This window comes from Carassius gibelio, chromosome A8, assembly GCF_023724105.1.
Source record: "Carassius gibelio isolate Cgi1373 ecotype wild population from Czech Republic chromosome A8, carGib1.2-hapl.c, whole genome shotgun sequence".
Classification (NCBI taxonomy): Eukaryota; Metazoa; Chordata; class Actinopteri; order Cypriniformes; family Cyprinidae; genus Carassius; species Carassius gibelio.
This window is the reverse complement of record NC_068378.1, coordinates 18,889,934-18,910,905: the sequence shown is the minus strand read 5'-3', so window position 1 is coordinate 18,910,905 and position 20,972 is coordinate 18,889,934. Positions and strand designations below refer to the sequence as shown.

The 20,972-nt window shown below is 38.5% G+C and overlaps 1 protein-coding gene across 3 annotated transcripts in view; it reads right to left on the bottom strand.

Moving 5' to 3' along the window:
• The window catches only part of LOC128018766 (DNA-binding protein RFX2), a 34,927-nt gene extending 15,530 nt beyond the window's left edge, over positions 1–19,397 (bottom strand). For all 3 annotated transcript variants that reach the window (XM_052604515.1, XM_052604516.1, XM_052604517.1), the window contains exon 1: positions 19,097–19,397. The gene's annotated coding sequence lies outside the window, so the exon portion shown is untranslated. The remainder of the gene's footprint in view (positions 1–19,096) is intronic.
• Positions 19,398–20,972: the final 1,575 nt, after the last annotated feature.

Sequence of the window (20,972 nt, the reverse complement as noted above, 5' to 3'; positions counted from 1 at the left end):
AACCGCATTAATTTAACTGTTATACTGTAGGTGTGAGTCTTAAAATGTCCCGCTCACAAAGACAATTTACAATAGCGTCTCTATTACTGTCTGTATGAATGTGCAGCATGAGTCAAGACCATATTCCTTAGCATATGCCTGTCCTTGTTCAGATTGTCAGCCCAAATCAGATTTTTAGATAGACAGTCTGAATGGCAACGAACTACATGAAATCCGATTTGTGCATATAGTACGTTTTGAGCTACATTCATATGTGGTTTGGAATCCTATTCAAATCACATTCCTGGAAATCAGTTTCCATCTGACCTCTTATTAGATTGGATTTAGCGTAGCTTTTTCACATTCTCACGCAACATAAAACGTAAAAACGTCATTTTTTTTTTCGATTGAAAGATAATAAATGTCTTCGCAGAAACAAGGTTTTGTTATTGCGAACTGTAAGTCAAGTGAAAAAAGACAATAAATTGCTAGTATACTCACCTCTGAGTTTTGTTGAAACCAGCGGAAATGGCAGCACAGAATAAAGTTGCACATTCTAGCTTCCTGCATTTCTGATGCTGCCTCATAAGATGAAATCCATAATAATAATAATAATAATAATAATAATAATCCAGTGTGATGGCAATATTTTGTCATGTCGTAAGGAAATGTCTGTATTGCAAACTGTATTGCTGTTATTGTTGTTTTTAGCGTAGACATAACAATGAAATGGCATTGCTATAGTGATCAAAGCACATTCGGTAAAACGAAAGATTGCTTAAGGACATACAAATCGGTTATGAATAGTTGCAATACACTGTGTGGACAGTCAAATCAGATTCCATCCGGATATGCACAAAAGTCTGAACAAGGCTATAAACTTTAAAATGACACAGCTCATTTATCTGTCACTGTAATGCCGCGTTTCCGCCGCAGGAACTTTACCCAGAAACTGGGGACTTTGGCCTGGTACTTGGTGTGTTTCCACCGCAGGAACCAGGAACTAAATAAAGTTCCGGGTAAAAAAATGCCCCTCAGAAAGTCCCTGCTGGCGAGGTGGTACTTTTTTCAAAGTTCCGGAACTTTCGGGGGCGGGACTTGGGCGCTAAACATCCTGATTGGTTGAGTTTATGCAGCATTGGTTGAATTCAACCACCATTTATTCGGATCATTTTCAAAATATTACTGTTATATTATGTCATGAAATGTAATTTTAGAAGTATTTCAGGTGAGAAAGTAGTTGTTTAAAACTCAAATCTGTGGTTTATTTATAAAGACAGCACCTATTTAAAAATGTGTTTCGCCGATATCGGAGACGGTGAACTCCACGCAATCAGCGGGAGCTCAGTCCTCATGTATCCGCCGAGAGCAGCCTCTCCTTGGCTAGACATTCTGGTATGTGCCGCTGGCTCTGATGTCTCTTTAGTGGTTAAACATAAAATATAATTCGTTTTGGGTAAATCTAAAAGGTTACCTTTGGCCTGTATTCAATTTATCTATATTTTAAAATGAAAATAAAAAAGGCAAATTTATATAATATTTCGTTTCATTGTAATGCCTGTATATATATATACACATATCCCTGAACTAAGTACATTTCTGCAGCTGTTATTATGTTTAAATGAAAAAGAAAGGAGGCAGTGGTATTTGATATATCCTATTCGTTTTATTGTAAATATACAGAGAGGAAAATTGCAGTAGCCATGGTCAACTGACTGATGTTATCAAGTACGCTGCTGTTTGCAGTATTACCGGGTTTGTGTCGTCGTGGACATCACAATCCCAAGTCGAATGCGCAAAGTCTGAACTACCAAGGATGCAAGTCCAAAATCAGCGTACTTTGTATTGAGAAACGCACGCAGACCTACGTCACCAGACTATTTGCCTAATCTTCACGGTACTTTAGACCGCGGTGGAAACACAGAAAGCAACAGGTCTGGGGGGGAAAAAATTCCTGGGGAAAATTTTCCTGGTACAATTATTCCGGGTAATGGAGACCAAACAGGCTCCAAAAAATAAAAAAATGTGAAATTAATAAATAAAAAAGGTTTGGAGGTAAGTGCAGGGGAACTTTGGAAAGTGTGGAGGAGTGGAAAAACAACATATCCCCAGTCATGAAAAGAAAAAGCAGGGGGAAAAACTAAAATAGTTCAGCAGTACACTGATGATCTCCAGCGGCTGTTAGGAACGAGAGTCTGTCTCTAGGAACTCCAATAATACAGCTGATATGAGGAAATTCCTCAATGCTTTGTAAACGTTTGTCTGTTGCTATGGTGAGGGATCCATGGCAACTATCCCTAACTCCACCACCCCTTCCCCTTGTGCTATTCTTTTTTAAGCTCACACACAGGAACTTTCAGAGTGCTAGAGAGACAGGAGAGACAGACGGGTTCAGAGACGGGGAACGATAGCTATGGGGGGGGGGGGGGGGGTTGGTCTACGTCGATCGCGGTACATCAAAAAAAAGCTCTTCACCAGTCTGACGGTGCTTTTACCAGCACCAGTGTGCTCAACAGGTCCAAGATCAGCATTTACAATGAATGTCTGCACTGATTGTGATTGACAAACAGCAGCACAGGCTGATCTGAGAGCTCAAGCGCTTCAAGAGACTGACAGTTTGTTGTTAAAGTTTAAAATAGAGCGAAAGACAAGCAACGCTTTACACGCATGATTTTATCTTCAAGAATAAAGGATGCTTTTTACAGGCACTTAAAGTTTTCCTCTGGGAATAGAAGAATAAAAGCTACTTGTGTTTTCTGAGATTAGATATATTGATATATAGTGTGAAGCTCTATTCAATGGTAAATTAATTGGAGAAAAATCTAACTATGCCCATTTCCAGAAAATAAAGAGATTGTAACTCAGTCCAGTAAAAAGCATGAACTGAGATGCCCTCTGGGTATCTCTGGGGTCTTTTTTTTTTTTTGTGGTCTTCTTTTTACAAAAAGACTATACTATGAAATTCAATTTAAAAACATCCATTTAAAATCCATTAAAAATCCATGATTTTAAACAAGCATTATGCAAATTAAAAATGGGGATTGTATAGCACTGGATATGTTCACACACCTTAAGTTTTCAAGATTTCCATTATATTTTCTTGTTGACTGTGAAGACATCGTAAGATTTTTGTGATTCTATAGAGAATTAAATGTTTTAGAGCACCATACAACTATAAAAAAATGTAACCGAATTTGAAAATATTCATCCAAAAATGTATTTGAAATAGTGACATTTAACTAGCACTTCCTAATTAAGCTACATAAACATTACAATCCAATAATCACAATATGTGTTGTGCTCTTTAACCTTTGATATGAAAAAGTTATAGCTGTCAAATTTTGTACATTTTATTACGCAAATCAAATAATAAGCTTAAATGTTTATTTTTCAAGTAAACAAGTAAAAACATTAGGCTGTCTGTTGTTTATAAAATACATTTTATTAATTTATTAATTCAACAAATAAACTTTTTTAACTAATAGAAAACTATGATATAAATAAATTAAATACACACACACACACACACACACACACACAAAGAACCTTTTTTCAGTATAAAAATCAGCTTGGTGCATTATTAATTTTCATGACTTTTCTATGACCGTAGAGACCTTGTGCTTGTAGACATGGAGATTCAGTGTTTAAATCATCAGTAGTGCCAGATGGAATTGGCAGACACTTTTTTCATAAATTTTTCGATTGAAATTTTACTAAACAGATTTTAAAAAAACACTATGAAACTACGACAACTCTCAAATATTTTTGCTTATCTGATTACGCCTGTTAATGATACATCAACAAAAACTGGGTGGTGTCTGGTAGAATTTTATGAATGGCATGGATTCCAGTTCTGTGGAAATCTGTGGACTAGCGAGAACATATTATGTGCGGGTCTAATCATCCAGTCATCACCAGGCTGGAAGTCTTCCAGTTTGTTTACACCAGTTCGACGCGTGTACATGGTTACAGTCATGCTTTCCAACTAGGCTTGCTGTATCATTCAACAGAAGTTATTTGGTTGAAATCCCACAGACTTTGTCTAACTCTCAGTCTCACCTAAATCAGACAGGTAAGGTAAAACGCAAGTTGTAACATCAAAAAGCTTTATCAGAACTTTCAAGAATAAATAGTATGAGTGTGCTTAGATCTTTTAAAAGATAGGATTTCACTTGAGGGGTGTTGCATTGGCTATAAATATGTCGTGAGCTGGCCCAGCCACAGTTATCTTTGGAGCTGAATCTGCCTCCTGCTATTATTCCCAGAGAACGGAAGAGATCGCTCAATGTGTGCCTTCAGGTGTTCAGCGAGAAACCTACTTCAGTCTGGGTACTGAGCAGCACTTCCCAACTAGCTATGTTTCAAGACCCAAATTTTACATTGGCCATCAAGAGGTGACCCAACTAAGTTTGAAAAAAAAACAGAACTGAAATGTATTATAGCACATCAACTGCATAAACCATCTTCTAGGGATGCACCAGGTGGCCGGACATAAATCAGAACCGGCCAGTTTTTACTAAAAAAACGCAATAGGCTTTTTGGTTTTTATGGTCTTTTTTCGGCCGATATTTCCAGAAGTGTGCCCGCGTGCACAGACTACATTGTAATCATTTGCTATCACGTAATTTATGTGGAAGTATTTCGAAATCTGTTCACAAGAAACGGGCAGCCGCTCAGCACTGGAAGTGCAGAGCTTCATGTCTGAGGCACAGATAGCAGGAAGCAAACAGCAGCTGGTGTACTGGCTCACAAATAAGAGCTTTTCCCTGCGCGAGCCTACCGTACGTGTCCGTGTCTATGTAATTCCATACGCGCCCTGCACAAGCAGAGACAGTGAAGAGATGTTCAGCTCAACTTCTCGACTAAACTGTGACAAACTGAAATGCTTTTTTTTTTTTTTTTGTAAAGAATAACTTGCAAACACGTTTGAAAAGCCAGAAGTAAACATCAGTTCTGTGTAGGATTATTTTTCTTTTACCTTAAAAATACATTGACTTAATTTGATTTAAAAATCACCTGCTGTAGCACATTGAAAAAAAGTGTTTCATTCATCCAATGAAAAAATGTTAGGGTAATGATTCACATCTATATTTTTTAACTTAAGAAAATAGTTATTTACTTTTCATTGGCTCAAGTTAAAAAATATAGATGTGAATCATTACCCTATTTTTTTTAATTGGACGAATGAAACACTTCTTTATTCGCACCAACATTATTTGATTTTAACATTTTGGAATAATTTATTTATATAGCATACTTTTTATATTCTCACTAGTAAAGCTTTTTTTTTATTATTTAAAAACAAATTTAAAAACAAATACAAATACTCAATGCTGATTAAGAAACCTCTTCTTGAATGTGTGTTGTTTGGATTGTAAACTATGCAGTTGTTGCCTTTAATTTCACATGGTTACAGTTAATCTTTTAATTTAAGGCCAGTTCTATTTAGTTTCAAGACAATTCAAAAACAAAAGCTAAATGCTGATGTCTGTACCATCTATGTTTGTATTGAATGTAGGCTGCTTACTGTGCAGTTACTGCCGTTAATTTCAGTTACCATTATTGTTTTCAATAGTCAAAAGCCAGTTTGGCCTATTAAATACCAAATAAACATCTTGTTTATGCATACTTTCCTTCTTTCTTGTTTGTCGCTTAAAAAAAAATCGGAAATTGGTATCGGAATCATCCAGTTTGCTTGTAAAAAATCGGTATCGGAATCCGCCATGCAAAAATCATGATCATGCAACCCTACCATCTTCAACCTTGTTTATTGTTTAAGGACGAGAACCAGTCCATGCAGGCATCTGCTGAATTCGATCTTCTTCTTTGTTCAAAATCCCCAAAGTAGCCACGACCTTTGAGTCAATAAACAACATGGGAAGCATTTTCTCCTCCCTTTGAAAAGCTGATATTTATTTAGCTATCTTAAATAGGCATGGATATAGGGTTAGTTTTTTTTAGTTTTTTTAAGAATTTGTTTCTTTGTTGTCCATGACCCAGTCATTTTTGCATCACAACTTACCAGAACCTCTTATCTAGAAGAGCTTTTTTTTCAATAACATTGAGAAAGAGTAAAGTGGGCTAGTTAGTCGTGCACGTCAATCTCGTCTAAGCTCCGAGAGAAGGTTAAAAGCCACACAAATTCCCCACCAGCAGCTATGGGCCGCACAAAAGCAGAAAACAGCAGGAGCACCCCGGCACTTTGGTGTGAAGGGTGAGAGAGGCCTGTACTCAGTAGGTTTCTGGTTTATTACAGTAGAGCAGAGACTCCCTGCTAGACGATACAAACGCTCACCTCAGCCCAACTCAAATGAGCTATTAAAGACCACCACAACATCACAGCCTTTCCTTTCCTTCTGTTCTCATTAACCTGAGTGCAAAGAGACGGGAAACAAAATCCTCTCCTGGAAGTATGCTGGCAATAAACCAGGCCTAAATGACAAGGAAAACATAAAGTAATACCTGTGATTGAGGTTAGTGTTGAGAAGAGGGTTAAGACACATCTGTCACAGACAGATTGAACTTAAATCACGCTCGATCAGGGCAAAGCACATGCAGATGTTCAATTAAAAACAGGAGCCCACAGTCTTGGCTCTTGTTTGCACTGGCCCACATTGTTTGCAGAGCAACAACGGTTGCTAGTGGCAACACCGTCCACTCCCGTTTCTAGGAGCCTGTTGCTATGCAACCAACAGAATACTTCCCAAAGCAAACAATGCCATCCCCCAAGTGATCCTTCTATCTCACATTAACCAGAAACTTAAAACAATAAATACATGAGCTATTACTCTGACCCACTGGAGCGGAGGCAGGAAAAAAATAAAGAAGTGCTGTTATAGCGAAAAATCTACTGAAAGACATACTTTAGGACTTACAAGAACTTTGTCTGGTATGGCATGCTGACAGGGAATGTTAAAGCCATCAGAAAGACAAAAAAAGTTAAGAGAAGAAAAGAAAAGAAAAGAAAAGCCGCCACAAGTCATCCTTGCACTTACACACTCCAAATACAACAATCGCTTTGTAAACGAAGCCTCAAATTACTTTTCCCACTAAATAATCCAGACGTTTCTGACAGATTTGCGGCTTGGAAATACACTCGGATTGCTTTATTGATCCGCCGGAAGCTTCGAACAGCCATGCAATAAAGCAGAGACACTTGTTGCCATTAAAGGAGCGTCTATACTGGACATGTGTGTCCTACAAGCTGGGTTGATGTTCCACAGATACACAGCTTTCAAAACACACACATAATGCTCCTCCTACCACTTATGTTATAGATCATCCATCCAAACTAACTAAAAATCTAATGTTTGAACCTGGATGTTGTAAAGAAAGCATGGTGTATATGTACTGTATGTGACTAGATCCACTGAGGTTGAGGTTTGCAGATGACAAGGTTGGGCTGAGGAAGTGGACAGTGCAAGTGGTCAGCTGGGTCTTCATTTGAGCCCCTCAGAAACAAACAAAAAACCTACAGCTTTTATGCTTCTTAAATAAACAGGCACATATGCCAAACCCTCAATCTTCAATTGCCATCACAACCCTAGTCCATCCGTCGCCAGCACACCAAAAGCAAAGAACTCTGCAGCCGGGGAGAATAGAGCATTGCCATGGAGACTGTTTGTTCACACTTACAACTCTACAACCCTCCTCCTCCTCCTCCTCCTCCTCCTCCTCCTCCTCCTCCCCCGGTAACCCTTTCCAGATATCCGCACCACCCCCAACCCAGAGCTGAGGATGTTTCCAAAGTGGGGTGGGGGGGGATGGCTGTGTTATAAAAGAGAAAGCTTACCTTTGAAACAAAGACTGTGAGAAGGTGAAGGAGAAGACTGTTAACTGTGTCTGGTTCCATAGTGATAATTGCCCTTTCTTTCTGTTTTTTATAATAGTGATGACAAAATTGTGTAATTCCATTTTTTTTGTCACACCACCTTGTTGCCCATAGCTATACAAAAACAGAGGATCGTGCTGCTAAAAGGAGCCTCTAACAGCAGGTGTCTGTTTGGGGTGCAGAAATATACATCCTGGTGACACCACCCAGTGACACATGCAGGAAAGCTGTTTGGGGATGAGTTTTTTCAGAAATGTAAGAGTAAAACAACATACTGCCATTTTCTCTTTGAAAAATCTCTTTGGAAGACAGTGACAGGAGGATTACCAAACTACCAATACTAAGTGCCAAATGGCATCAGGTCAACAGTAGACAATATATTTAAGAGGGAAGGAAGACAGAAACTTCCTAAAGTGATTCTGTCATACCACATTGCCTCCACATTACGTCTGCACCAAAACACTCAGATTTCAGAGTCATGAAGACTGAGGAATCATTCTTTTAATAATCTGCAAGAACAACATTGCCTTCCTGTGAATGGAGCGATGCATTTGTGTAAGAAAAATATTTATATCCATATTTACAAATGTATAAATCTTAATCTCTAGCTTCCACATACTGCTGTACACGCGTTCACGAGAGAGGCGTCCAGCTGATGACGTAGCCAACACAGTGACAAAGGTGGAAATGCAGAGGAGAGAGCAAAACAAAACAAATGTGACGAATAAGTAGTGCAAAACAAGGATTTGTAAAAAAAAAAATAATAATAATTTTTAGATATAAGCCAAGAGGACACAGGTCTTCCTTTGCTGTAAACAAATCTTGGAAACTAGCATATTCTTTCTGCGGCTTATGCTAGGCCTACGTTCTACATCATCCGCTGGATGTCACTCTTTGAACGTGTGTACGAGTTAGCGGAAGCTAGATATTAAGGTTTATAAAGTAGTAAATATGGATGTTATTCTTACACAAACGCATCACTTCAGAAGGCCTTTATTAACCCCCCAGAGACGCGTGGACTTATTTTATAATGGGTGCAATTTTTTGGACTTTAAATTTTGTGTTACCATCCACTTCCATAATAAAGCATGCATTAGCCTGGACTACTATTTAATGTAACTTCGATTGTATTCATCTGAGAGATGAATTATTCGAGGCCATTTCTGTTAAAAATTCACTTGCCAAAAAGGTCAATGCAAGTTGCGAATCTGAAACTGTGGAATGAAATCCACACACGGAACTCCTGATTGCGTGGATTTCTATTTAAATGACCCACGAAATTTCTGCATACATTGGTAAGTGTGACCGCACCTTTAAATCAGCTATTGATTCCTTAAAATCAGTCCAACAGATGTCAAAATTTTGTTTCAAATGTTCAGAAACATTACATTTTTATCATTGTTAATTTGTTCATTAACATAAATTTATATTACATAAAAAAAATGTTTTAACGTTTTATTATTGTAGTCTAATAATAACCTCATAAAATATGTAAATCAAGTATAAATTTTGGTCATCAGTTAAGCTCTAATATGTTTCATACTATTGCTTATCTACAATTTTATACACCCATTTTTAAGATTGATATCTGAGTGTTTACAAGCATCTATCTGATCTACACTGGGTCAAGAAACAATGATAGGTGTGTTCTGTTTATGGGCATTATGGGTAAAAGTGATAATCAAGTAAAAAGTGATAGTCAAGATATCACATAATGGAGTCATCTGAATAATTCAGTCGTGCCACTACTGGTCAGATGATGGTTATAATAAACATTAGGAGAACAAAATAAATTCTGCTGCATGGAAAACTGTGTTTATTGTAGTCCTATAAACAATTGCTACATGATTTGTCATTTACGAGAATCTTCGAATCGTTGGACGCGGTGTACATTTTTTAATAAACAAAAAGGAACAACCAGGTTCTGTTGGAGTTTATTCGATCCTCTACAAGAGACCCTGGCCTGGGCTGAGCGGTGGGGGTGGGGCGGTCTAGTGGGCAGAACGACTGTTTGACAAGTTCTGCATACAATAGACTGATAACACAGAGGGCAATGGAGGAGTCATACAGGGTTCAGCCCTCACAGAATCAACAAGCTCTTCCTCTGCATCTATTCAGGTGCATAGAGGGGCATGAATGGGTAAGCTGAAGTGCATATCCACACACAGGCATGGCTTGAGCAGTGCATGATAACTACAGAGATGTTAACCTTGGTGGAGGAAAAGTCCTGAAAAAATGAAGGTCTGACTTTACCAGAGTGAACTTCTACAGGATGAATGAGAAGATGAATGGAGTCTAACACTAAAGTGTGCCAAACCTCGCAGTGATGAATATTAAACAAAACAGAAGACGGAGTCCATTCTAAAGCAAGACTTTTTCTACTTTAAATAAATTAAATATTTAGTTTTAAGACGTTTTCCTAAATTATGGACACTGTGAAAAGAATGTCAAGGGCTAACAATAAGAAAACTGGAAAGTGGACAGGAAAACACCAGTCATATAAAATGCAACAGTAAAAAGAGGGGACATTAGAGGGACTGTCCATGTCTCCAGACTATGAGAGAAGGCAAGAGAGAGGAGGCCATTGTGATGTAAATGTCATAGCCTAGTGTGCTGTTTGTGGCAGGAAATTTAATTAGCAGTCGTGAAGCTACGATACAAAGCAGGTGGAATGTGAAGAACGACGAGGAGCAGTTTGAGACGAATGGGTGGGGGGGGGGGGTCGAATGCTGAAGGAGAGGCTCTTATGAGCAACACATTTTAGTCTCTGACAAGTCTCAGCCTGCTGCTCAGACATCTCACAGCCAATGTAACCCATCTCCTTTTCTTTTTTCCCCCCAAAGAAAACAAATGGGATCAGAGAACTACGATTGCCCTTACGTATCTGATCATCAAATGGAGTGGCTGGATGTAATAGTCCTAAGAGCTATGTGAACTATTCAAGTCAAATGTAATTTTGAGTGGTGTTAAAGTCGCCACCACTGTTGTGAGTGGCTTCCAAATTGAGCCCCTTTCACACTGTACGTTGGACCCAGAAAATTGCCGGAACATTGGCGGGTCGCCTTCTGTTCGAACGCAAACATGTCCCGGGATTGAGTCCAGGATTGATCCCGGGTCGAGACCTAGTAACATTGCCGGGGTTCAGTCCCGTAACGAGCGCTGTGTGAACAAAAGCCAGAACTAATGCCATAAAGGGTATGTCGTAGTGCTGACGCACGTTATCACGCGACTCTTGTACCGGCTGTTTTGAAGACAGATCAGTGTTCGCGACGAAAGTAATATGTACAAACTGTAATTAAGCAGAGATCAGCTAGTTCCTCACTTTCTGCGCTGAAGCTGAGAGATCGATTGCCAACTTTAGTGAAAGTTAACATGTTTAGCTTTTTTCGACTCGTGCATTACACGTCACATCTTGATGTCACGTGTCTTTACGGGACCTTTACGGGTTGTGTGTTACCCATATGTTTCCAAAGACAGTTTTTGAAACCAAAAGCTCGCGGAGCGGGCCGTCGCCATCTTGGCAGTGCATTACCACACGTCACCACTGTGGCCTAGCGCGACAGTGGTGACAGCAGCGGCATTCCACCTGTCACTCCAGTGGCCACGCCCTAATTATGCAGAACTTTAAGGCTTAATATAATTTAAACGGATGAGTTATAAAAAAAAAATCATCCCCCTCACAGTTGTCATGAAGGGCAAAATCAGCTATATAGACCAAAATCTTTTTTTGCACCAGGCTAAAAACATGTTTTTTTTCTGCTGTAAAGTTGAGCTTTTTAACATGGGGAGTCTATGGGACTGACTCTTTTTTGCAGCCAGCCTCAAGCGCCCAGTTGAGGAATTAGTTTAAGTCGCTTCACGAGAGAGAGCAGGAGGTTGCTGCTGGGAACGCACACACATATTCTGGGTAATCACTGGCAGTGTGAAAGTGCAAAATCTAGCAACCCGGGAACAATTGCCGGGACACATTACCCGTGTATTTTCTGTGTGTTTGCTAAGGTGTTCTGAGTGACTTTTAGCATGTTCCTAGGTGGTCAGGGCTTTCTGGATCATTACCTACTGGCCCGAATGAAAAGAGACTTTATGAATCTTTATGATATTGAGATTACTGTATTTCTGGATGCCAAATGCTGATATCTTAGAATGCTGGGTGGCTGATGGCCAATATAATGCCAATTTAAATGATATCAAACAACAATATAGGCTAATTGCACAGTTGAGTTGTGTGAGGTTTTGTGGAATTAAATGTCAAATAGACATTCAAAGACTTGTTTAAATGATTTAAATGTATATTTTCTTAATGTCAACAGTATATTAAAAAGAATGATAGAATTAGCCTTTTTTTGTTAGACAGAACTGTTAAAGGCAAGGCTCTTGTCAAAAAAAGTCCCATTTCTAACACTTTTTGGCTCTTGTCAAAATAATAGTCCCATTTCTAACACTTGTTAGCCAGTGCAGATATATATTTATATATATGTTTGTATGTATGTATGTACGTATGTATGTATAGCACAATTAGGCAGGTTCTATTTTACCTTATGAATTACCCACAGTTCAAGCCAGGGTTGCCAATAAAACAGCTTGTGTACAATGTTACTTAACACTGCATTTACAACAGGAAAGTTATCCAGTACTCCTCCAGACAGAGAAAATTGAAAGTCTGATTGATTAAATAATTGCATGCATAGTAATAGAACAAATCTCCTCAACATGGGGCATGATTTGAGCCATCATTCATGTTTTTAGCACAAAGGATATGGCTTGAGTTGTGAATCAAAGTTTAATACTAAGAGTTACTAAGCTTGTTCAAATCCCTAAGCCGATTTATGGCAATAACAATAGAGCTAAAATAACTATTTGTACACAATTATCGAACTGAATCTTCTTGGCTCCATGTCAACCTGTCAGTTTTGTGTAGTTACAGGAGGAAGCTATTTCTGCTATGTTAAAGTGAGAGATAAGATGAAGAGGTAATTACAGCCATAAACACAATATCAAAACATGATAAAAAAATCTGAAGACGTGAAAGTTTTCAGTCATCAACAGTGCTGCTGATGTTGACAGGACGGAATAAATCTTGATTTCTAAATACACTTTTGACAGTGCCAAAACAGCTTGTGCACATTTCAACTCAGATAAACTTATTCAGCGCATTTTGTATAAATATATGATTGCTTTTGATCCAAGTGTTATGACTCCTTACAGCACAAGGGCAGCTGCTGGGTGGGTACATCAGCAAGCTGCTCCGGGCCAAGCTTCTTCCACATGGGCTAAATACAGCACAGCTTAATCATGTGCACATACACACACAGGGGAGCTGTATCTGGTCATTTGCCACCCCTACAACACCCTTCCCCCCTTGGTGCATTGGTGCACACGCACAAATACCTTTCGCAGGGTACCACTGCAGCTGTCTGCTTGAGAGCTGCGCTCTTCTATAGTCCATTAAAAAGCTCAGTGTGGTTTAAGGTTACAGTAGATGCTGCTACAACAATCAGAAAGTCTCCATGATGGCAGATGACTGGAGGTGAACTCTGACCCGGGCACAGGACACAAACATGGGCACTGAAAGATGAACACGATTTGACGAGGTTATTCATCAGACATGCAATTCTGTGTGCACAGATAGAAGTACATAATATCACACATATCACTTCCTGGTGTGTTAAATGCAGCCACTGGGGTCCTGCATTTCTTGAATTATGTAAAATGACAGTTAACAATGTACATTTTGTCACCAATTATGTTGTTCTAAACCTATACAACTTTTGTTGTTTCTTTTGTGGAGGATATAAGACGATATTTTTAAGAATAGTTTAACTGTTTTTGTCTACTCTGTTTTGAGGGAAGTCGTTGGCTAGTGGTTAGAGAGTTTGACTCCTAACTCTAAGGTTGTAGGTGCATGATTAGGTGCCCTTGAGCAAGGCAATGAACCCCCAACTCCCTGGGTGCCACAGCATAAATGGCTGCCAACTGCCTGTGTGTGCACTTTGGATGGGTTAAATGCAGGGCACAAATTCTGAGTATGGGTCACCATACTTGGCTACATGTCACGTCACAATTAAAGTCAGTAGGTTTCACAATAGCATTGAACTTCACTGACTTCCACTGTATGGCCAAAAAATATTTTTCTGTGATCCACAGAATAGATTTCGATAGATTTGTCACCTGATTGAGTTGGGGTTCCTTGCTTACAACATTTTGACTAACTGGAGCTGAATAACAGCACTATTGTCTTCTATAGAGCTGCTTAAAGTTGATGATTTCAGAATTGATTCACTTTACAGTTATTGAACTGAATCAACACTGAAGTGACTTGAGCTGAAGTTTACAAACACCTGCCGGTACTGATGTTTCACCAGTAAGTGGAAGAGAAAATCAGAGTCATATCTTGAGTAAAACCATGGCGTTTTGGTGAGTCACTTGGCTAAAAGTACTGTCATACCTGCATTTCCTCTCTGATCTCCTTTGGCCCTTCACCTGCTTCGCAAGCTGAGACTGTGCACGTCCATCACCACAAACATGGATTGAAGGGAGCTGATTAAAAACCACAGACTTTTGAAAGAATAACACAGCACCCCCGGCCCAGCCCCTCTCTTTCCCTAACCCAGGCTGTATTTGTGTATCAAGTTGCCATGTAAACATAACAGCTGCTTGGATCTGGGTTGCACGGAATTCCATTCCCATTCCTTTATTTTTCTTTGCGGTGGGTGTGTAAGCAAATTAAAAGCTTGATTTGGACTATGTTGCATTACAGGGCTTTGTCAAAACAAGTGAACAAATGGTTTTGAATTTGCCCACAGGTTTAGAGCTAATCTGTTCCTCACATGCGCATTACAAGACTAGCGATATATGATTACTTACACATCTGTGGTATAGTGAGGAACTGTTTTGTTGTGAAACTTTGCCAAATATTAATTTCAGCATAATATTTAGATTTTGTGAAGATAAGCCTCCTTGTGACCTGGAGCTAATGTTTGGCGCGTTAATATTAATTAGACCACCTGACTGAGAGCACACCGAAGATTAAGCAGCATCAAGATTAACTAATTAATATCCATGAGCTATTCTTTTTACATTTGTCTACCTGTTCAGCATGTAAACCCCAGTCACCATGATGAAAGAGCCGGCAAAAGGAACAACAAACTCACAAATAAAAAAAATGCCTTTTTTGTACTTGAAAGTACATTATATAGGCTACACACAGCAAGGATGCATTCAAACATAGCTCACTTCACTAAGGTTAAATGTATCATGCATTCACTCTACAACCATAGAAACAGTTAAGCAGTTAAATGTCACTCAGCACTATCAAAAGCCCTCTTCCTGCTCTTCTCAAAAGCAAATATCTTAAATAATAATTACAAAGAAGCCTTCTAACAGTCATTTGCATTAACCGAAGCTTTGATAAGGACAACTAACACTAAACTTTAAAAGTCTGTGTTGAGTACAAATTTTCAGTGATTTTGATAGAGGTCTCTTATGCTCACCAAAACTGAAATTATTTTTTTTTACACAATAAAATTGTCGAATATTATTACCATTTATTTATTATTAAAATATTTGATTACAATTAAAAAGATATATTTTAACATTTTAAAATGTAATGTGTTGTATTATCACTGTTCAAAACCGCTGTGATGCTTAATATCTTTGTCGAAGCTGTGATACGTTTTTTAGGATTCTTTGAAGAGAAAGTTGAAAAGAACAGTATTTATTTCAGACTGAAGTATTTAGGGTTATATTTTCATTACAGATGTCTTTAATGTGACTTTTGATCAATCTGAAATGTAATACATCCCTGCTGGAAATAAATTAATCTTAAGGCCTAGATATACTTCACTTTCCGCGTTCTGTTCCATCTCGCGCACAGCCGTATCCACTTTCAAAATATACTCAACCATGGATGATTGTGGACAGACGAGCTCGACACGTGCGCAGTACCACCTACTTGACTTGCGCTCTGTCTCAGCATTCACCTCGCGCAAGTGCTGCTGTACGTGCACCATCTGCAAGGTCTCAAAAAATTGCCTGCAAATGGACGGAGTGCACTGCTGTCCGCGAGACCTCCTGATGACGAAAATGACTCAATGCGGACGGTGCGCGGTCACGAACAGCCCAAGTATTCTTTGGCCTTTACTGACCCCAAACTTTTGTGTGTGGCTGAACCAATGGTGTTAGTTTGGGACAGGATTATCTACCCAAACAATAACAGATGGGCAGCAGAAGGAGTGTTTGGGAAACCTGTTTGGAAACATTCTTTTTGCATTCCATGTGAAGGCACAGAAAACTCCTGTTGCGGGGCCCTGGGTTGGATCAAAATTTACCAAATGGGTTAAAGTGGCAATTTATATTTAAACATAGAAATTCCTTTATTCTACTTTGTGGAGTCAGTCATGTCAAAAACAAGGTGTAGTCTACCATCCCACACTCAGATAAGGGCAGGTCTGGGCTATAGGAGCATAGAATGGAAACTGCAAACCAAACCCCACAAAAACAAGCTTACTGGACATCACACAGCCCAGGAAGCAGCGAATGGCCCCATCAATAATTGACTTCAATTACATGAATCATTCATTTCTCCTCCAGTCTGGACATGCACCTGTAACAACATATTTCATTACAGACTTGGATCTTAGAGCCTTGGAGATGTCGCATCGCGAAGATGTGTTTGGGGAAGATTTCAGAGCTCAGTGAAGCACCTGACAGACACGTCGGCAGCTGATGTGAGCTCTGCTGCTCAACCCCTTCAGCTGAGCTCAGAAGGGACCCGTAACACACAGCGACAAACACACTTCCACTCTGACAAGCGAAAACGCCTCATTTCAAATATCCTCGAACTCCTACTGCAGAAACAGAAAGGGTGTAAAAAATCTAAACCACACATGCATGATGTTAGCTTGTGAGGAATGGGCCAGCCGACATGATCAATGTGTTGCATCAGGATCTGCCTCGCTCTATGCCAATTACCCTCAGTGGCATGGACACTCTCGGCTAAAGAGAGATAAATAGAGAAGCACAGCCCAATGAGGGGCGACACCTGGACCGTATGCTATTGTCATAAAGAGAGCTCATTACCAAGCTCTCTGCTGAGCAGGTGTAACATTGCCACAGCGACACGATGCAACTCGAGAAAAATTACAGCAGCTTTGGATAAGCACAGTCAAGCTGTTGGCAAACTGTTAGCGTCAACAGCCATCCCAGAAATATGAGGGTAATGCCATCCTCTCAATATGAGAACAATGCAAATACATATCTAATTTGCTCACAATTAACAGTACAGTGTTTCACATCACTGACACTCAGCTGTTTCTTACTTACAACATCGTTTGAAAAGGTGGAGAAAATACACACATGTATTTTTCATAAAGGAAAATAAAAACGAGAAAAAAACTTTCACAAAAAAGTTTTGGAACATTAATCCTGAATAATGCAGACAACAAAACAATCAAAACTTTAATGTTTCAGAGTAATTTAGATTATATCTGAAAATGGCATGTAAAACAGTGACATTTTATATAGATATATCATCTGTGTGGGAGTATGAAGCATAGGAAATATAATATAATCAAATATAAACTGTGCTGAATATTTGTTTTCTGCTGTTTAATGATGTGATCTGCATTAATATGAACTGCAGATTGTTTTTGGGGTCAATGACAAATAAGAATGCCCAAAATTATTAAAAGGAAAATGTGAAACTTAGTTGCATGTATTTTAGTTCTGCATGTATGTTGGTAAAATAAATAAACTTAAAACTGCATTTTCTAAAAAAAAAAAAAAAAGATTTAAAATGAAATAAAATTACTTCGTATTTTCAAAAAAATGTAATGGTAAAAATACACATTTTTAACATACATAAGGATACAAATACCATAAAAGGTCATGAATATTAAGAGGTTTTGAGAGGGCTACTGGACATACATGATTTTTATTTTTTTTATGACTTACAGAGTTACAGAGATTAGGGTCTAAAGGGGTCCTCTCTGAATTATGGTTTTCTTTTCACATAACAACCCAATTAAATGACTTCCTGCAGGTTGAAAACCCTAACCACACCAACTTGAGGTTCAAAAGTGGGTAGATTTTTAAAAACATATATATAAAAAAAAAAAAAAAAATATATATATATATATATATATATATATATATATATATATATATATATATATATATATATATATATATATACACACAAAATTTCTTAAGTACTTTTTTTAACGAATTAACATAAAAAATATAATCACAGGTGACACACTTTTCAAAAATTGTCATCTTTTTCATGATTTTTTTCTCCAGGCAGAGACAGCATCTACTCTCTACTATCAGAATGACTTGTTCATTTTCGAAAGGTGTACTGAGGTCGGTTTTGTTTAAAATGGCATTTATGAATTATTTTTTTATTTATGAATTACTAAATAAGAGACGTCATTGACCATTTCACAACAGCCTGCAAAACATGTTAGTGCAGATAAGAGAATCCGATTTGAACCGGATGACAAGAAGCTAAATTCAATTTCCTTCAAAATTGGGGAAATACACTTGCATCTAATAAGTTACACGAACGTCTAAATACTTTGTAAAGTCAGTACTGCCGATGTCGTTCGTATAATCCGAAATGCATCACTTTTATCGGGGACCGCTCTTCAGACTGACTTCAGCAACCTGTTGATGCACCAACCCTGAAGCTTCCAGACCAAAAGCAACATGACAGGACTAACTTAAACACGACATTCATCACACATATTTCTATTACAATTAAACACATATAAATGAGCTCGCCATTCAAACCGAACAGGCGGTTCACACCAGTATCTCTGAACAGCTCGCGCACTTACACGAGAATTAAAGTGATTCGTGAAGCAAAGCAACGGCGGAACAAAGCGGTTAAGTTAACGTTACTCCTAAACAACATCTCGCTCTTATTCAAACAGTTACAGCTTTTAAAGAAAGTTTACCTAGTTAAAGCAACTGGTTAGCTCGTAATTTAACCCGTTTTATAAACATATTCATCTTACAAACGCAATAACCAACATGTATGGCATTCAGTGTACATGACATGACAGCACTTGGATTTCTCCGCTGACGTTAATTAGTTTAACCGATGTCAAAACAAACTGACTGAAGTTAGCGAACCAGATGAGCTAACGTTAACCAACTAGCGTGCAAGTGTGACGGAGAGCAGGGCGTGAGAGCACGTCAGGATGTACATTACTCAACCTCCGAGGCCCGTTAAATGTAGATTCAAATCATTTTGATCTCTCTAAGCATTAAAAAGATATTCACCTCAGCCTTCTGCTTAGTTCTGCCCTGGCTTTACTGTTCTTTTCCCTCTCTCTCTCCTCCAGTTGCTGCTGCTGCTGTTGCTGAGTGTTGCTCCCGTTGGTAAGTAACTGTCTCCACGGCTACAGTCACTATGGCGAGCGGGGGTCTCGAGGCAACTGTTGCTACCGTCCTCTTCATACGTCAAGTGCTAAAAAGCGAAAGGGGAGGAGCAAGTGTCGAGCCCCTCCCAACGCGTTCCAAACTGAGCTCAATGGTGTTCGATTCCCGCGGGGAGAGGTGCACAAACGCGCCTCGATTCTGCTCTGTGTTGTGTTCTACCATTAGGTTTTCGGGGGTTACGAAGGGGTTAAGTTTTGCCTGCTGTTTTACGCATGCGTGTGAGTGAGTGAGAGAACTAGTAAAGTGATTATCCGTTCAGCCGTGTGTGCTTCATGTTTAATGGCTAACTGAAATACCAACATAACACTCTGCTCCGCCAAAACGTTGCAATTTTACCGCGCTAACTGCCAGATAAAGGTGGAAAAACGACCGAGAAGTTCTTTAGTTACATTTCCTTCCGCATGGCTTTCCAATTTAGAGAAGGACAAAAAAATAAAAAACACACAGCTAGGCTAGACCAAGCATAGTAGACGTTATACATTTACAAAGTAATATTTGAACTACGTAATCATATAAATGGTAGTACAATATATTCACTTTCAAACATAAAGGCTTGCTAAGTTTATTCGTTAGAAACTGTCCATGATGTCATGGGTAGTTCCCAACAATGACCGCTTGGTAGCGGTATATGAACACACTTATGCTCATCAGGAGAGGATTGCTGTTTCAAAAGGAATACAAGCGTAGTGCATACAGTATATGGCCAACTATTTTAAAACTATTTATGCTATGTAGTTTAAACCTTATGGTGATAAACCTCAAATTTCTAACCGCACTATGTTGCACTGTTGTTATATCCTCCTGAAAACAAGGGGGGAAAATGTTTTGTAATTTTTTTTGTCATTACAATGGTTGGAGGATCCGAAAAAAATGATAATTTTTTTTTTTTTGAGGAAGATATTTCATTCTATGTTCTTTGTAGAGGACGTCAGGACTAAGTTGTTCAAAAAATTTAAACCCCATACATTTTTTTCTGAGATGTTTATTTATGACAAACAACTAGAAAATTACCCAGATTTAAATTCTAATCCCAAAGCATTATCATATCTCCCTAATAAGAGTGCTAAATGTGATATCAGTCATATATTGTGAAACCAATTCATGATCAAACATGCAATATCTCTAAAAAGCCCTAAATGTGTTTTGTACAGGACATCCAGACTTAAAACTGTAGAATGTATGCCCTCAGAGAAATTCACTAAAATACAATGTCATCTACAGAAGACAAAAGTCTATGTCTTGGTCCCAGGGGGGTGTCACCTCACTACATACATGTATTTTTTAGTAAATAGTGTCCAGTTATCATCTTGGAATAAAAATAAATAAATACAAAATAAATACAAAGTTTTAAAAATCAAATTTAAAATGCCTCTTGGCAGTCTACTGCAAATTTTCGGCAAAATTAAAATTCGGCAAAAAATGCTTTTTTAAGTTTGAGTACTGTGTCAGGTTTTATTATTTAATTATTACAATGCCTTCGATTGTTCTGTACAGTATTTCGATTGCGAATGTTTGCATGCTCAAAAATATAATGATCTAAACAAAGAGTAAAATGCAATATACTGTGTGAAACTGTCATTCTTGGCCATATTTACAATATAATGAGCAATTTCGCCCCTAATAAAGTTGTTTTAGTTAGTGTACCTGGTTACCACGGTGACACCAATGTCAGAGAAGAGCATGTTTGCGTTATTTTAGTTAGTGTACCTGGTTACCA